At 47.6% G+C, this 16,247-nt stretch overlaps 1 protein-coding gene across 2 annotated transcripts in view; it reads left to right on the forward strand.

Annotated features, from left to right (window-relative positions):
- The first annotated feature begins 1,796 nt into the window (after positions 1-1,796).
- The window catches only part of Pacsin2 (protein kinase C and casein kinase substrate in neurons 2), a 62,362-nt gene continuing 47,911 nt past the window's right edge, over positions 1,797-16,247 (forward strand). The window contains exon 1 of one of the 2 annotated variants that reach the window (XM_048803037.1): positions 1,797-2,213. The gene's annotated coding sequence lies outside the window, so the exon portion shown is untranslated. The remainder of the gene's footprint in view (positions 2,214-16,247) is intronic. The other variant, XM_048803038.1, reaches the window with a different exon arrangement.

Consider the following 16,247-nt stretch of genomic DNA (forward strand, 5'->3'; position numbering starts at 1 on the left):
TTTTTTTTTTCTCTTTTGGTACTTAAGAACCCAGGGGGCTCTTAAGCACTGAGCCACATCCCATCCTTTTTTATTTTTTAAATACTTTTATTTATTTTGATGTGTGCTAAGGATCGAACCCAGTGCCTTGCATGTGCTAGGTGTGTACTCTACTACTGAGCCACAACCCCAGTACCACCCCCATCCCTTTTTATTTTGAGACAGAGTCTCATTAAATTGTTTAGGTTGGCTTTGAACTTGCAATCCCCTTGCCTCAGCCTCTCAAGCCGCTAGGATTATGGGCTGCTTCACCAAGCTTGGCATATTGTAAAAGATATTTTTTTTAAATTAAAAAAATTTTTAGTTGTAGATGGACACAGTACTTTATTTATTTATGTGGTGCTGAGGATTGAACCCAGTGCCCGACACATGTGAAGCAAGCACTCTACCACTGAGCCACATCCCCAGCCCTTTTTTTTTTCTTTTAATATTTTTTTTTATTTTTTAGTTTTCAGCGGACACAACATCTTTGTTTGTATGTGGTGCTGAGGATCGAACCCGGGCTGCACGCATGCCAGGCAAGCATGCTACCGCTTGAGCCACATTCCCAGCCCCAGCCCTTTTTTATATTTTATTTAGAGATAGGGTTTTACTGAGTTGCTTAGCGCCTCAATAAGTTGCCAAGGCTGGCTTTAAACAGGCGATCCTCCTGCCTCAACCTCCCAAGCCTCTGGAATTATAGGTGTGCGCCACTGTGCCCTTTTCCAATCTTATTGTGAGAAAGTATCTTGCTATGTTTCCCTGCTCTTAAACTTGTGATCCTCCTGTTGCAGGGTAGCTGAGATTACTGGCATGCATCATTGCGTCTAGCTAAAAACTCTTTTTTTAAATTTACTTCTTCACGGACTGGAGTGTGAACCCAGGGGCATTTTACCACTGAACTATATCCACGGTCCTTTTACAATTTTGAGACAGGAACTAAATTGCCAAGTCTGGCCTCAAACTTGCAATCTTTCTGCTTCCGTTTCCCAAGTCTCTGGGATTACAGATGTGTGCTGGCTAAAAACTCTTTATTGAAGAATATCATGCATACACAACAGTACCCGATCACAAGTGTGCCTGTGCCTGAACTTTACACGCAGCGTGCACATAACCAGTTCAAGGACCAGAGCACCCTCGGAAGCCCGCCTGGACCTGCTCCTGCTGCTCTTCTCCTGGCTATGACACACGGGGACTTTTGCCTAAGGGGACTCAAGTGCTATGCGGTCTTGTGGGCACATACATCTTAGAATTAGGAAGGATTTCTTTCCTGCCTAAAGTTACTTTGTTTTTTTTTCTTCACTTTCAGTTCTTTCTCAGAATGGAAGATGTGGGGTGTGTTTCCTGTTTTACTCTTCGTAATGACACTTGACTATTTGAGTGCCCTCCCTCTTAGGAGACAGTGTAGGACCCTGTGTCCCCAATCCTATCTCCGACGTCAGGGTTCACATTCATTCTGCTAACAAGCTGCATTGCGTGATGTGTGCAGCATGGAAAGACATGGTGCTCTGTGTGTGTGGGGCAGTGTGAGAAGAGTGCCCCCAAACCAGTCCCTGCCACTGGCTCCTCAGATACAGCTGTGCCTTTTTGTTGTTCCTAAGCAGACCTATCCCAATACAAGAAGGGAGGCTGGGAGGATAGTGTAAGTTGGTCTATATACAAGTTGACTTTGGGGCTGGTGTTATATAAATTTCTTTGTCAGACTCCTCCTTCCTGATTTCCCATGGAAACACCAAGGTTTCTGTGGCCCCTTTCAGAAAAGAGCTTTTCTGTGCTAGGCGCGGCAGGCAGGCAGGAGCCTGCAGAGCCCTCTGAGAGCCTGGTGCTTTACAGTGACTGCAGCAGTGTAAGGGAATGACCTGATCTCGGCAGCCAACAGGAAATGATGAAATTTGCTGGAGAATTCGGCAGGGAGACGGAGGTCAGACTCACCAGCAGTGCTGGGCAGAGGCAGGTGCGGAAGCTGCTGGCAGTCAAGGGGCAGGAGCCTGTGGGCAGGAGCGAGCCAGCTGCTGGCCAAGTGTGCATTTCCGGAAGGTAGACCTCCTGCAAGACAACGTTCATGGCTGGGTTTTGCCGAGCGACTGGTTTACCAGCAGTCTCACCTTGTCAGCAACCCAGGTAGTTTCGGAATTCCCGGAGGGAAGTGTCCCCTTGGGCCAGTGCTAACCGGTGTGGACCTGCCATCCTGTGCAGTGAGTATGTTCTTGGTGGATAGGTTTTGGACAAACTCAGGAAGCTTGTGCCTTAGCATTTGGGGCTGGCTTTAGAAGGTGTGCGTGTGGCGTGACTTTGCTTTTGGTCTCAGCCTGGCTGCTGCCTCCTGCTGCTGCCTCCGGCTGCACTTTCTTCTTGCCGGGAGCTTGTGGGTTTCCGAGCTCCCTGTACTATAGGCTGGCTTGTCCCTCACTCAGACACGTCATGCTTATCACATGCTGCCAGCGCCTTCCCACCAGCCACCTCTAAGCTGGAGGTCCAGAGAGAAAAGGAACAAGGAGCCTGTGCAGTTGGCCGAAGTTGCTGTTTCTTGCCTGCCCAGGCTCTGAGTTGGCATGCCACCTGCGCCAGCCCCTTCCCTGTCCCCCTGAGTCAGCGCTTTTTAATTTCCTTCTCAGCTGGACCCTGTGCCCTTGTCTCCATCAGAGGGGCTGCCACCAGGCCCTGTGCATGTCCTTAGCAGATAGGGAAATGTAGAAGTTTTATTATTTTATTGTCTTAATAACGGAGCAGCCTCACACACACGTTTTTAACTATTTCTTTTCTTAGATGTCACACTCTGGAATTGAAAAAGCGTGGCTCTCTCTTCCCTTTATGCAGCACTGCAATTCTAATTAGAAGGTTGTTTTTTCGTTTTGTTTTGTTTTTAAATCCCAATACAGAAGTAATCACCACTAAGCAAACTTCACTTATCAGATTACCTGTGGCCATGAATGTCCACGAGGCAGGATTCTGTTGCTGTTCTCCAGAAAATGCCATGCTGTGTGGTCTGTACCACTTGGAGAAGCATGTTTTCCTGCTGGGTTGGTACCTACTGTGATTCGTGTATGTCCAATACTTTCATAGGGTCTCAAAGGAACGGTTTCTAGAAACCTCTGAGGTAGAACGCATCTGTGAGACTTTAATTTGATCCGCCAGTTTTGTCTTTGTTCTTATAGCTCTGCATATTTTTTCTCAGATCCTGACCTTGACAATAAAATATACTGAATTCTAGACCAATTTTAAATGGTACGTTTATGAAAATAATTAAGAGGTTTCTTAACTTCAGAGCCTGCCCTGCAGGTATGAGATTTGTGCCAATAAGTAAAAATAAGCCTCCCTTTCTGTGCTTTTCTTTTTTGTGCAGTATTAGTCCTTTGACTCTCCTCTACCCACAAATTCTACACATTTGGTGGCATAATTTAAAAGGCGGAACACATTACTTAGCATTGTAGTGGCTGTTGGGATGGGTATGGCCAGGCCCCTCATCTTAACAAAGGAGTGGGACCTCGAGGTGATGTGGCTTGTTCAGGGTCCTCGGCCTGCAAGCAGAGTGAGTGTGGAGCCCAGGTCTCCCACCTTCTAGGTCGTGACCTTTCCACCCACATTATTGTCTCAAGATAGCAGTGCCTGGCTGAATGGCACTTTCTTCTGCTCACTTTTAATTTGTTTCCTTTTCAAATACTCAGCTTTTTGTTCAATAATGATTTCCCTGTAGGTACTGTTTGACACAGGTGTGTACTGAGTACTATGTGATAAATTATATAGTGCACAGTGGAGTGCTTTTAGTACAAAGAGCATTGAGGTTTTTGCTTCTTACAGATGCATTTTCTAAAGAGTTGTCTGTTTTATAGTTTTTCCTGCCTCTCCCCTCAGTCAGGTCCCCATCAAAGAGGACTTCACTGTATGATTATGTGCTGTATGAGGATGCCCAGCTAAGATCACAGCTTACACGGAGCAGACAGATACTCAGTTCTTATTTGAAAGAGGATTCCTCAGGATGTGAAAGGAAAACCCTGAACTTTTCTCCCCCATTTCTCAGCATTTCGGGTCCCGTAAAGAACTACCGACAGCGCTCAGAAGGTCTTGAGAGGGACTGAACAGGTTAGAACACTGTAGTGGGATGTAAAGAAAGAGTGATTTTATTTATAAGAGAATTTACTCCCAGCTTCTCAGGATCTCTGAAAACAGTCTCTACAGGGGCCTTGCTCAGCCGTAGGTCACTGAGAGCGTGCGAGGCCTGGGGTTCAATCCTCAGCTCCGGGGCTCGCACTCACACAGAATTGCCTAAAAACTGAATTTGAAATCTTCTGGAAATTCAAGTATGAAAATAGAAGTGCACTGAGAACAGTAGGTGACTTCCCTTAGACCTTGGCATGCCTCCCACCGTCTGTGCAGAGCCACCTGCAGCGCCCCAGGTAGATTCATATAATGACAGGCGTTTGTATTTTCTGAAGTATTCAATGCATATGGTGGTGCTTGAGGAGTTTTTGAAACAGATACACTCCAGGAAAGTGGTCATTTTCATACATATTTTAATTGTACTTGAAATTGAATTTAATAACTTTATACCTATTTTAATTAATGAGCTACTAGGATGAAGAGGGATACACGAGCAATATTTTTATGCAACAGGACAGAACTTCCCTCGGGAGTTCTGGTGGGTAGGATTTGTCAGCATCCTTGAAGAAGTTGACTCTTGGATGGGGAACTGGATGGTCACTGCTGGTGGTCAGCAGGCCCTGGGCTGCAGCAAGAGGACTGGGAGCCGCCCAAGGTGCGGCTCAGGTCACTTCCTTGTCTGGTGACTTGTGTCCCCTGCTAGCACTTCAGACTTGCTGCTGTCTTTTCACACATGGGGCAGCATGGGTACTGCTTGGTACCCTTTCTTTCTGTCCCCTAATTTCTGCCTACATTAATGTTGTGAGACTTAGAGACGTGAAGGGACAGCGGCTCTGCAGCTATGGCTTTGCTGCAGACAGGAGGTTAAAGGGTAGCCCTGGGGCTGCTGGGGCCCAGATGTCTCTGAGAAGTTCAGCTGTCTGTCAGCACACCATCGTGCCATCGGGGGGGTTGTTTGCTTCCATCCCTGCGTGGGGCTTCTCTCCAGACCAGAGCTGAAGAAACTTCTCCCCGCACTCTAGGCCTGTGCTTTCTGTATGTAAGATGGTAACTGTAAAACAGAGGTCATTGATTTGAATGAAAGAGTGAGTGGACTAATGACTTGCAGCCTTCTGTCTGTATGGATTTGGGCTGTTGCTGCAGTGCCTGAAGCGTGCTGGAGAAGGCTGTGCAGCTGAGCTCTCTCCCAGCTCGAGGTTTGTCTTGAAGGCACTCTAGTGGTCTCGACACATTTGCATATCTCAGGACAGGCTGGGTGTCTATTTGATGTCTTCCCCAGCCCTGGGAATCTGGCATACTTTTCTCATTCGACCCCCATCATCCATGAATCATAAGAAAATGACTCTCTGTGTGGATTCATGAAGCATATTGTTCCATTTTGGGAAACAGAATCTAACAAAGTATTCTGAATTTGAAATGTGTGCCGGTGGTCATCACGGTAGTACGGGATTTAAGCTTTCTTTTTTTTTTTTTTTTTTAACGTAAAGCTTGGACTGTGAATTTCATAGTCTCATTTCCCATCAAGATTTGTTCTATAGTGCAATCCTTCTAGGAGTGCAGGGGATGATTTTATTGGAAATGGTTACTTAACAAGACATTAACGTAATTAAGCTGAAATGTTGAACTTCCCTAAATTCCTATAACATACAGTGGTGGCACTAGTTTAAGAAAGTAAATGAAGCACAGGGCAATATGGGGACAGTGAAGTGCTTTTTCTTTTCTGATTTTGGGAAGAAAAAATGGTGCAAGGCACAGTGGTCTGGCCAGCAGTACCTGTTGACTTGGAAAGCTCACCTGTGGAGGAGGTGAGCTCAGGGTCACTTAGATCCAGTCCTGCCTGTGCAGGAAGAATGTTAGAGCAAGGTCATGAAGAAAGCAGCAGACAGCTTTTAGAGGTGAAGTCTCTGCATTCTTGACATTGAACTCTGTAAGACATTAAATTTATTCTTGGGCACATCCAATAAACTGCTAAGATTGAAGACTTTGAATTGGGATAGCAGAAGTTGTACTGATGGAAATTCTTTGTGTGAGGCTTATGCAAACTGTGATTGTCCCAGCATCTCACTGCCTTTGTTGATGGACATGCTAATATCTGAGTGAGCTCCGTGCTTATTTCCAGCCATCGATTAAGTTACTACCTGGAGGGACAGTCTACCAGGATGCTGGCTGGATGGACTGATTTGTTCATTCATGCACACATACATTCGTTCATTTAATCCATCCATTTGTTCTCTTGTTCACATCAGACACTGCTAGACCCTGGGATCCACAGATGGTTGAGACTGAATTCTTTCCAGGTCTAGTAGCACACATGTAATCCTAGGTACTCAGGAGACTGAGGCAGGAGGATTGTAAGTTTGAGGCCAGTGGGGGAACAGAAGAGGGAGGGGAGAGACAGAGATAGATAGATAGAGAGAGAGAGAGAGAGAGAGAGAGAGAGAGAGAGATTGAGTTCTTTTTTTTTTAATGTATTTTTTAGTTGTAGTTGGACACAATACCTTTATTTTACTTATTTATTTTTATGTGGTGCTGAGGATCAAACCCAGGGCCTCACATGTGCTAGGTGAGAGCCCTACTGCTGAGCCACATCCCCAGCCCTGATTGAGTTCTTGTCTATGAAAAGTCATAGACCAATGGGGAGAACACGTCTATTTTATTTTTTTTAACCCAGTAGTGCGATTGAACCCAGGGGTGCTTTACAATTGAACTACATCTGCAGCCCCCTTTATTTTCTGAGACAGGATCTCATTAAATTGTCAAAGCTGGCCTTGAATTTGAGATCCTCCTGCTTCAGCCTCCTGAGCTGCTGGGATTATAGGTGTGCACTGCAGGGCTTGTGTTGGGATAAGCATTTCTAAACTGCAGGGTGGCGAGTCTTCTTATAGCGCTAGAGGGACCTTATTCTTCCGTGAATAGAGGAGGTCATGGAAGACTTCTCAGTTTGGGGATGAGTTTTGAAGAGAGGTTTTGTGAGGTAGACGGGGGAAGCAGAGGGAACAGTACATGCTTGAGAGTTTGATGTCCTCTAGAGCTGTGTTGTCCCAGTGGAGGGTTCTGGGGCTGCAGCTCTGTGGCTGCAGCTCTGGGGCTGTTCTTGGCTCTCTCCAGGGAAGGCTCCTCGGTGGTTTGGATCCGTTCGCTCACTGTGACCTCCAGGAGCCCAGACCTGTGGAGGCCTCGGCCAGGAGGCCCCTCTTGTGCTTCCTCATGTTCATGGCTCCCGCCGCCTCCTCTGCTTCTGGTCTTGATGCTGTGTGTCATCTCCTCCGGTGTGCGCTGTTCCTGCCCTCTCTCTGTTAGAAGTACATCCTTTAGAATTCCTTCTCTGCACATTGGTTTTGGAGATGTGTATTTTACACGCCAGCAGTCTAGTTCTCGAGAGGCCGTGTGACCGGGTTCTGGCGGGCGTGGCTGCTGCTCAGCGTGTTGAATGGCGTGTTCCAGTGCTTGCTGCCCTCGTGGTGCTGTTAGTCCAGTTGTGATCTTTTTGAAGGGCGCTGTCTTCTCCTTTGGCTGTGTTCACAATCCTCAGTGAGCCTGGGAGGTGTGCGGTGAACTTGTCTTGGTGACTCTAATTTAAAGTCTTGCTTGGCTCCTTGGACTTCTGGACTGGATTTAGTGTCTTTCAACTTTCTGAAATATTTTCTTTAAATTCTGATTTTTCCTTTTCATCAATATTTTTTCTTTCTGGAATATCATTAAATATAAGGTAGACTTCACTATTTACTAATAATCTGTTATTTCTCTTTTTTCTGTTACCTCAGAGAGAAAGCTGACTTATCTTCTTATTTATATCGTAGAGGCTTTTTTTTTTTTTTTTTTCTGCAGTGCTGGGGATTAACCAGGTCTTCACATGTGGTAGGCAAGTACTCTACCTCTGAGCTACACTCCTAGCCCCTGATTTCTGCTTTCAATTTACTACTTTGGTGTCTTTAGATGCCCTTATTTTCTTGCCAGTTCAGTGCCACGTCTATTCTTTATTTAGCTTTGAAAGTCCTTCCACAGGAGAGCTACTTAGACACCTGACTGCTGATGACAGCAACGGGGTCTAGCTGCTGCGTGTCTGCGCACCCTGCACGTTGCTGGACTCAGTCACCAAGGTGTGACTGTTGAGTGCCTGTTGCCCCAGTGCTGGGAACTGAGCAGTGAACTGGAGGAGAGAGAGAGAGACGATGTATAAATACATCATCTGGCAGGTGGGAGACGCAGCAGGCTGTCAGAGGCTGGGAAGGACAGGGCAGGCTTTCCTAAGAAGAAGGGCGAGTTTGAGCACCGGCTGCCTGGTGCTGGGTGGCGGCAGACTAAACCTGGAGACACAGAGGTGCCGAGGTCAGCTGGGCCTGTTGAATTTGGGGAACCATCGGCAGGTAACTCCAGCCGAGCTTGGGGTGGGAGCTGGGTGCTAGAAGCAGGGGCCAGATCACAGGGACCTGTGGGTCGGGGTGGGGAGTGTGGATAACTGATGAGCAGCTCTTGGCAGGTGTTGAGTAGCTGAGGCTAAGATGGTGGGAAGTGGCCACGCTCCCACTGGCTTAGGGTGCATTGCTGGGGTGTGGGCATGAGGTAAAGGGCAGTTGGGATGACCCACCAGGGTGTTCTCCAGAGAGGGGCAGATGGATCGGGGCTGAAGGAGCAGGAAATGGGTTTTAGCTGGTGCCTCCAGGCCGGGGTGTCGGGGGAGCTCAGGGAAGAGTCAGGAGGCCTCAGCATGGGGACAGGTTTTAAAGCCACCAGAGTTTTCTAGGCTTTATTCCTGGGTAATTGTCCACTTACATGTTTTTAAATAAGCTTAAGCATCCAGCTGTTTAGATGTGGTTTGAAGATACTTTGCACTGGCTGGCCGTTGGGCTTGTCTTCTGAGTTCCCAGCAGTGGCTCAGAGGTTCCCAGGTTCCTCCACCCACCTTGGTCCAGGCCTCCCGCGGCTGCCTCCTCTTCCAGCTGCTCATGTGTCTGCCCGTGCTCCCTGCCAGGGTGCCCGTCTCCCCTCCTTCACTTCCAGTTCCCCGCCATGGGCCTCGTTTTCACTGCCATCCTGGCTCTTAGCAGGCTTCCAGCTCTGAGGGTCATCTTTACAATTATTTTTATTTTTATTATTTATTATTTTTGGTGGTGCTGGGGATTGAACCCAGAGCCTGGTGCATGCAAGGCAAGCACTCTACCAACTGAGCTATGTCCCCAGCCCTAGAATATTTTATTTATTTATTTATTTATTTTTAAAGAGAGAATTTTTTAATATTTATTTCTTAGTTTTTGGCGGACATAACATATTTTGTTTGTATGTGGTGCTGAGGATCGAACCCGGGCCGCATGCATGCTAGGTGAGCGCACTACCGCTTGAGCCACATCCCCAGCCCCCTAGAATATTTTAAATAAAGAAAATTGGGAGAAATATGTATGTGTGTATGTATGTATATTATTATTATTATTATTAGAGTGTGTTAAATATATAATGTTAGAAACAACTTTTGATTTAATATTAATTAAATCAGCTTTTTATAGCAAAGTTAATATTTTGTTCAAAATAATTAAACATTTGGGATACAGGTTATTTCTCAGGTCAGTCAGACTGACACGTTTTATGAAGGATCTTTGTGTGTTAGAGAGAAAAGCATTGTCTTTGAGGATAGATAGTAAGCAAGATATTTTCTTCAAGACTTTCCAGATAATATTTAGCAAGACAGGTCTGGGAATCAGGCATTGTGTCATAAATGTGAATGTCATTGATTCTCTCCTTCATAAAGTGGCCACTGGAAATGTTTATGGGGCAGGTAGCATGTGGAAAACAAAAGTTTTCAGGGGTCAGCCAAGGCACGAGGGCTGCTCGAGCCCTGCTTGCTGAGGGCGTCTGCCCCGTGGAGGGACAGCAGGCCAGAGGGGCGGGCAGGAGTTATGGGGGACAAGGGGGTCGGAGTTAGGGAGCCTGGCATTTCCTAAGTACCTAGTATATGCAGGCCCTCCCAGGGGTCACCTAAATTCCTCATAACTTCCCACTGAAGTAGGTCAGCCATATTTATCCCCGTTTTCTGATAAGAAGGAGGCGGCTTAGAAATTGACCTGCTCCTGTCCCAGGTACCGTGGAGTTCTTGCCGCTTTCCTCATTTAAGGGAAACCTGTGATTAATTTATGCTTTGTTTTAGCATGGTAATTTCAGAATGTTAGTGGGTTCTTTATTCATTTTTCCATGTTACTGGAAAATGAGAACTCAGTTTTCTGTATGGTCACTCCAGGTCCAACCTGGCCCTGTGCTCTGTGCTCTCTAGAGGAGAGCGCTTGGCTCCAGGCCATACCTGTGGACGGCTAGAATGATTTCTTGAGAAAGTGGCACCATGTAGAACGCAGAGATGCTCACAAAATAGTTAAAAATCCCGTCTTCGTGGGGTTTGCACGACTTGTTGACTTGGAAGACGCTTGTTGATGCTCTAGCTTGAGAAGTACCTGAGCGGTTCCTTTCCTGTCAGTCGCTGCATGTCTGTTTCTTGCTCTCCAGTCTCCTCGTGTTGGGCTGGGGGCAGGCCTGGGGGACAGGCCGTGTGCTCTGGGCTGGAAGTGCTGCTCTTTTATTGCTGGTTGGTGGGGTGGATGGAGCAGAAGTCACTCTTACGGTGACTTGCGTGACAGGCTGTACCCGTTCCTCGCACCCTGCTATTCATAAGTCTCTGTTTCCTTCTGTCAAAGCCACAGCTTCTCAGGGCTCTGTCCAGGGCCAGCCAGACCCTGAGCCTGGCACTCTCTTGTTTCATCACAGGTCTCTTCCTGAGATACACTCCCTACTTTTCAGATGATGAGTTCCTGCTGAAACATCAGTCCTGGTCACCCTTTCTGATCCTGTCCACGTCCCCATAGTGTCTTTGCAGAACTTTTTCCTAGTGTGTGGCCATGGTGTTGGAGGAGGTTGTGCATGTTCCCGCCAACCCTGTGGGAAGGCCCCCCCAGGTGATGGGCACCTAGCCAAGGGGGTCATCCCTGTGGCTGCTGCTGAATTTGAAGACCCTTATTCTCCAGAGGCCGTGCCAGGTCCCAGAGGTGTGCCATTTTATCTGCACAGCCTCTTAGGCAGATTGGATTCCATTTTACAGATGAGCAGGTATTTTTCTCTGAAGTGCTTGGAACATTAAAAAGTCCCGTCTTGTGAAGAATCAAAGTTAGGGCCGTGGTTGTGGCTCAGTGGTAGAGAGCTTGCTGACCCTGGGTTGATCCTGGCACCACATAAAACTAAACAAAATAAAGGTATTGTGTCCATCTAGAACTAAAAAAAAAAAAAAAAAAAAAAATTCGAATCAAAGTAGCAGATTCCAGAGACTGTCAGAGACCTGCATCCCAGCCGCCCAGTTCTGTTGCATTGCTCTCTTAGCTGTCTCCGATCTCTCATTTTCCACTTTGCAATTTATACCCCTTTATCCAGAGATGTCCCTCCCTCAAGGGTTCTGCCCCATCAGAGTGTGGGGTGGGGAAGAAGCCCAGAAACTGCTGCCTGTCTGCACGGAAAAGCATCCGCTCCTCCTCTGTGGACAAAGGACCACAGAGGCCCTTTGTGTGACAGGAAGTCCTGCGTCTAGAAGGGGCTGCCTCAGAGTGGAGGGGTTCAAAGAAGCTGGAGGGGTCGACCTGGGGCCACTCTGACTCATGCTGTTGTTAATAGTGCCCTTTGTCTGTCTTGGGAACCTGCGTGGCTCCTCCTCGGCTGCCTCCAGCCCCTGTTCCAGGCGGTCAGCGTTTTTCTTCTCCCTCTTCCCCCCTCACGTTTGCCCCCGTGGAGAATGCCCCCATTTTCTGGCCTGAATAAAGGACAACCTCTTGACCCATTCTATATTTTTTTCCCTTCTACTTTTGTCAAAGATTATTTATTTTCTGATTCTTCTGGGTCTATGTAGTTTTTTTTTTTTGGTGCTGGGAATTGAACTCAGGGCCTTGTGCATTCGAGGCAAGCACTCTACCAACTGAGCTATATCCCAGCCCATGTGTAACTTCAGTTTTGGGGGTTTTTATTTTTGGTGTCTAGGATTGAACCCAGGGATGCTTAATCATCAAGCCACATCCCCAGCCTTTGTTAAATATTCTATTTAGAAATAGGGTCTCCTGAGTTGTTTAATGCCTTGCTAAGTTGCTGAGGCTATCTTTGAACTTGCAGTCCTCCTGCTTCAGCCTCCAGAGCTGCGCTATCACGCCTGGCCTTTTTAGGATTTACATGTAGTTCTTGAATGGGAAACTCTGTAGCTTAAGGAAGAGGCACCCACGAGGAAGGTGCATCTGACTGAGAGGGGATTTTCAGGAAGTACTCAATGTGACATAACAGCTGGCCCTGGTGGTGCCCCTCAAAGACTGGCACAAAGGGGAGCAGAGACTCTAAAGTGCAGGGAATAAAGACGAAATGCAGTCCCGAATCAGTATTCCAGTCCTCTATAGCCTTGTCACCTCTCTTGTCACTTTGGGGGACTGTGGTTAGGATGTGAAGACACCCTGAAGTGAGGGGGTCCTAGTGTGCTCAGTCCCGATGCCTGGCCTGATGTCAGGGGAACGAAGCGTGTGCACACGTGTGTGATGCAGGAGGGCTTCTGAGCCTGTGTGGGAGCACCTCGGCAGCACGTGTGGCAGAGCTGGAGGGCTCCCTGCTGTGCCCTCAGTGAGTGGCTGCGTGTGGCAGCCTGGGCAGTCAGGGTGGCTGCGTGTGGTGGCCTGGGCAGTCAGGTGGCTGCTCGTGTCTGTGGGCAGGAGGAGCTTCTGTCTGACGTGCCTCACTGGAGCTGAGATTTTGAGATCTCAGTGACCGTGGGCATAGTGCTCTCCATGTTCAGAACAGGAGAAAATCAAACTGCAGAAACACAGTGTACCCAGCAGGCGGGTTAGAACCGGGAGGAGGGGGCGGTGCGATGGTGGGGGTCAGTGTTCACCAGGAAGGTGAGCAGGAAGGAGTGGGCATCAAGGACTGGCAGTACTGCTTCTGTGGGGCTCTGAGGCTGGGGATGACGATGGAGCAGCGGCCAGCGCCAGACAGTGGGTGGTGGGTTCCGAGCAAGGACCGAGGAGGGCTGACCCATGAGGGACTGCTCTTCAGGTTTCTGGTGTGTTATCCCATTAATGCAGATACCAGCTCAAAGGAGGAGCCTGATTCTTGATGACCGGCAGGAGCCGAGGCACCGAGGCCTGGGCAGGTCTGGAAGGTCTGGATGATGAGGTGCTATTGTGTGGGTTTCTGGAGGTGCTTTGGCCCCTACAGGGTAAGGGGAACCCAGAGGGACCTCTCCCAGGCCTGACACTGCCAGGTGGCCTGCCAGCCCCCCTCTGAACTTCAGGAACCCCACTATGGAGGAATTCCTTCCTGGAATTCCTGTGGAGGAGATTCCCCGTGAAGGAGGCATAGCATTTCTCCTTGTTTATTTCAAACACACGCATCTTCTACAGACCAGAGGCTGCCAAGCCTCGGCCCCTCCCACCCTTGTCCCTGCCAGCCTGCTTCACTGACTTGGCTCATCGACGTGGTTAGGATTGGTTCAGACATCCAGTCACCCGGCAAACATTTGAGTGTCCACCTATAATATAATAGGCCCTCTAGGGAGGCAGGGGGGAAAATGCCAACCCTCGCCCCTGACGTTCACGTGTGATCAGTGTCTGGGTGCAGTTTTGCTTATGCCCAGTCTCAAATGCAGAACGGCTCACCTGCTGTCCTTTATGGTGGCCATGCAGTGTCCATTCTTCAGTTTACCCTGGTGTCCTTGGTGTTTGAACTTGTAACTTGTCTCCAAATGTCTGCTACTGTGATGAACAATCTGTTCCTTCTCTTTTCCCTTGGGGCTTATTTTCTCAGAGCGCAGTCCCCAGAGGGGACTGCGGGGTCAGAGGTTGGTGGCTATTAGCTGCCTTGTTCTGTTTCCAGATTTTTCCATGAAGCCTGTCATCCATGTTGAAACACCTTCCTACTCCCTCCAGCCCCACCCAGCTGGCATTGTCGAGTTCACTTGTATTTTTACAAGTTGTTTCCATTTGTTGAGGAAGTTGTGCTCTTTCTGCCACACAGCAGTTGGTTGTGTTGTATTAGGCTACGTCATCCCCCAGGAACAAGCGGACCCCAGATTTCAGAGACCAAACACAGATGTCTTTATTTTCGCTCTACAGTCTCCTGTGCTGTGGCTGAAGTGCCGTCGCACGCAGCCACCCAGGGGCCGGCCTGCCTCAGGAGCCCGCTGTCCTGCAGCTGCCCCTCGAGGCCTGCTCAGTGGCTGGGACAGCAGCAGGAAGGAGAGGGCCCGGACTCTGTGCGGCCTTTCTACCTGGCATGTGACCCAGACAACTGGCCCAGCCTGGCTGAGCAGCTGGGACTTCCACCGCCACTCCCGTCTCTGGCCTGGCGCGCTCTCCTCCTCTCTGTCCCTCTCAGCTTCTAAGACGGTGGAATTGGATCCCCAGTCTTGGTGTCAGTCTTTAGAATATTTTTGGTGATGAGATTTTATCAGCTGTGTCTTATTCCTTTCTTTGCTTTCTACATTACGTTGTGTTATTCAAAGGTTCAAATAATTACATGTTTGGAGCACATTCTTGTTTTTCTCTGATATATCTTTTTTTTTTTTTTTTTTAAACATTACAAACTCATCTTCTCAATGCCAGAGAAGAACTGTTTTCTTTGAGTTGCTTAAAATGGATCTTATTTAGTTCCCAGGATGCTTCAAGTTAATCAAAGTATGTAATGGCGGTCATTGTAATCCAAGGTAACTTTGGTCCCTCATGATGCCTGTTCTGAAACGTTAAACTTACATGCACACCATCGCCATACTCCTTAGGATCAAAGCACTCAAACAAGTTAGGAGTAGCTTGTCTGGGTGGAGGGCGTTAGTGAAAGACAGACCTTCCCCATGACTGGGATTAGGATGATGACTGCTGTCTTGCTTCTTCTGTTCAGTATTGTGTCAAAGGTTCCAGCAGGAAAACTAGGCAAGAGGAAAAAATAAAAGGCGTATAATTGGAAAGGAAAAAGTTAATCTGTCTCTGGTGACAGGTGGCACGATCTTATATAGAGAAATCTTCCTTAAACTTGTAGTCCACCAAAACCTAATAGGTTTAGTATCCAAAATGCTTGGGGGAAGAAGTATTTCAGGGTTTGGAGTTTTATAGATTTTGGAATATTTGCGTGGACTTTATTGGTTGAGTATCCTTCACCTGAAAAACCAGTATCTGAAGTGCCCTCAAATCAAGAGCTTTTTGAGTACCAACGTGACACTCCTCAAATTTCAGATTTTGTATATTTGAAGTAGGGATGCTCAACCTGTTTTAGAACTAGTACAAGTTTGGCAAGATTGCAGAATACCAGGTGTGACGGTACACACCTAAAATCCCAGCAACTCGGGAGGCTGAGGCAGAAGGATCACAAGTTTGAGGCCAGCCTCAGCAACTTAAGTGAGGCCCTAAGCAACTTAGTGAGACCTTGTCTCAAAGTAAGAAATAAAAGGGCTGAGGATGTGGCTCAGTGATCAAACGCCCCTGGATTCCATTCCGAGTTTAAAAAAAGAAAGCCAACAAGCCAGTTTGGAAATTCCTAAAATTCAGGGACCTAGAATACTTAAAAAAGTTTTAAAGAACCAAAACAAAGTTGGAGTACCCACATTTTCAAATTTCCAAATTTTTACCAATCTTTTGTGCTCTAGACAGTGTGGTACTGGCATAGATGAACACACAGAGCGACGGGGTAGAATTGAGAGAGCATAACGAAACTCCTGTGTTTGTGGTCAGTTGATTTTGGCAAGACACTAAGCTGATTCAGTGGAGGGAATGATAATCTTCAACAGGAGGTGCCAGGATGACTAAATGTCACATGAGAGGAGCCAGTTTGGATCTCTGCCTCATGCTGTGCATAAACTGAACTCCACATGGTAGACCAGAGACCTCAGCCAGGCTCTGTGGTGTGTGCTCAGAGGCTGAGGTAGGAGGATCACAGGTTCAGGGCCAGCCTGGGCAACATAGTTGACCTTCATCTCAAAAAACAAACAGGGCTGGGCTGGGGCCGTGGCTCAGTGGTAGAGCGCTCGCCTCACATGTGCAGGGCCCTGGGTTCGATCCTCAGCACCACATAAAAATAAATAAATAAATAAATAAATAAAAGTAATGTGTCCAACTACAACTAAAAAATAAATATTTCTTAAA

The sequence above is a fragment of the Marmota marmota genome, unplaced genomic scaffold (genome assembly GCF_001458135.2).
Source record: "Marmota marmota marmota unplaced genomic scaffold, marMar, whole genome shotgun sequence".
Classification (NCBI taxonomy): Eukaryota; Metazoa; Chordata; class Mammalia; order Rodentia; family Sciuridae; genus Marmota; species Marmota marmota.